Here is a 2,553-nt window from a genome sequence, read left to right as displayed (position 1 = left end):
CTATCGGCCCCCCCCTTCCAATGTAAAATCCGATATGCAGTAACATTTCGATGTGGGTCATGTATAAAGTTCCAACCCCATTGTCTGTATGTTGACAATTTTTTTTCGCATTTTCTCACCGAAGTGGTTGAAATTTGGCATTCCATATTCCTGGAGACTAAAAAAATCTGCCCAGAAAGTGGCCATTATAGGACCATATTTCTAAGTGAAAAAAAACATATGTCCGTTCTTCAATTGATGTAAAATTGTGAACAAGGTACAGGTCGAATTTATTTATTTAGATATATATTCAATATATATTTTCGTCCGATTTTATCTTATTGGTGCACAAAACTCCCAATATTTGTCCGATTGAGAACCAATTTTTCACATCGTATTAAATTAAGTCCAGATTTTTGTATGGAAAGTTTTTTTTTTGAAATCGGTTCAGATTTTCATATAGCTACCATATATAGTTTAGTCCTATTAAATATTGCACCAAACCCCCAAAGTCTGTCCGATTGAAACAAACTTTTGCACAGCGTACTGAATTTACTAAAGGTTGATTCAAATATAGCTCCCATATATTTTTTTTTGACCCATGTTGCACCACGACCCACCGATTGAAAGGAAATAGCGTATTGAATTGAGTTTAGAGCTATGTGTATTAGGTTTTGTAAAAATCGGGATCAGATTTAGATACATCCCGTTTATATTAGGTTGGAAAAAAATCCATTATGTTTGTATGAACTATAGGACTTAACATGCTTCGGAATGTCTGATTTGGGCCAAATATACAACGTTTTGTTTAAAGGTAACTTCATAATGCCTTATTCATAGAAGAGCTGTTCTTTATTTGCAAAAAAAAAAAAAAAAAAAAAAAAAAAATTTTGTTGTCGATTGTTATTATCTTCCCTTGATACCAATTTGTTTATCATTAAAGAAATTTTGCAATGCAAGAAAAATATTATAATCGCTTGGTGCCAAGTCCGGACTGTATGGCGACTGCATTAAACTTCCCAAGTTTCTGGAGAGTCACTTTAGACGTGTGTGGCCTAGCGTTGTTCTTCTAATTGGTGTTGCACCCAAACATCGAGCTTATTTTTGAATCCAGCTTTATGTTTAAAACAGTTTTGTGGTAGATTTTTAGCTACTGTGCGGTGTTGCGATTTCTAACATGCCGTCAACTTCGATTATTTCAAAGACCGGCCTAGCTGTGCGAGGTGCATCTTTAACATTACAAAATTCCGGAACGGAATCTAAAATACAGTATCGGAACCATTAACACTATTCATAATTTTAGCCGCTTGGCTTGCATTTTCGCCTTTGTCAAAGAAAAACTGTAAAATGTACCGAATTTTCTCATTGTTCACTTCCATTATTAACACCTTGTAACACATAAATGAATAGTCCAAAAAATATGCGAAATGTTTGATCGATACTTTACGAGAAATCTATCAGTGCCGCCATGTAATGGATTTCTTTTTTCCCCAACCGAATATAATTCCTGATGGAATGGGGAACCTGCTATCAGAAGTGGCTGCATTTTATTATTACTAGAGACCTGAAATACTTCTTATCTCCACTATATAAAGATTCCAACCATTATACCACACACAACTATGTTGTCAGGGTATTATAGCGTTGTGCAGACCTAAGAGTTTGTAACGCCGAGAAATATTGGTCCTAGACCCACCTTTAAGTATACCGATCGTCATATCTCGACTAGCTGAATCGATATAGACAAGTGTGTGCATGTAGGATGGGTTCTTGCCACTGAAGACCCTTATTGTTTTTGGTAAGGAATGGTTAATATTTAGGGGATGAAATGAACCAAATACTACATTTTTGTCGGTTTTTCTGATCGCTCTAGAGGCCGCAATTATGGCCCGAACATCGAAATTTTACATGGAGAAGGGGATCGGGCCAAAGAAAGGGCATGCCTGTTTTGATAAAGATCGGTCAATATTTAGGGGGTCAAATGGACCCTGTTTTTTATGTGAAAAATGACAAAATTTGGATTCTATGGCGTATATATTTACTCCTAAAGGACATAGACCCGAGAAGTGGATAGTATATTCAAGAGGAGTGGCTGATCTTTAAATTAATACCAATTATATTGTCGTATGCCCTCGGATGTGGGAGTCACACTTAAATATTTACAGGTGCTTACGTATTCAGATATTATATAGTAACCCTTACCACACTGGAGGCCCGGAAGTATAACGCTGATCGATTTTACATTTTCCATGGGGTTCCAGTTATGGTCAAGGACAGCGCTTGTAATTTTCGGTGCTGATCAGATAATAATTTTGGGATTAAGTGGACCGAAAACTTATTTTTTTTTGCAATTTTTCGAACTGATATATAGACCACAGTTATAAGCCGATCATCACCATACAACCCACGCTGAAGTCAATCTGGACAAGTAACAAGAAGGGCTGTACTGAATATTAGTAATAATAGTACAGGTCGCATTTATGATCCCAATTGGATGAAATTTGGCACAGCTCACTTGTTTGGCCCAAGGACGAACCCTATTGAAATTAGGAAAAATCGGTTCAGATTTAGATA

This window comes from Musca vetustissima, unplaced genomic scaffold, assembly GCF_032173495.1.
Source record: "Musca vetustissima isolate MV318-11 ecotype Yass unplaced genomic scaffold, APGP_CSIRO_Mvet_v1 utg2571, whole genome shotgun sequence".
NCBI classification, from domain to species: Eukaryota; Metazoa; Arthropoda; class Insecta; order Diptera; family Muscidae; genus Musca; species Musca vetustissima.
This window is presented reverse-complemented; position numbering follows the sequence as displayed.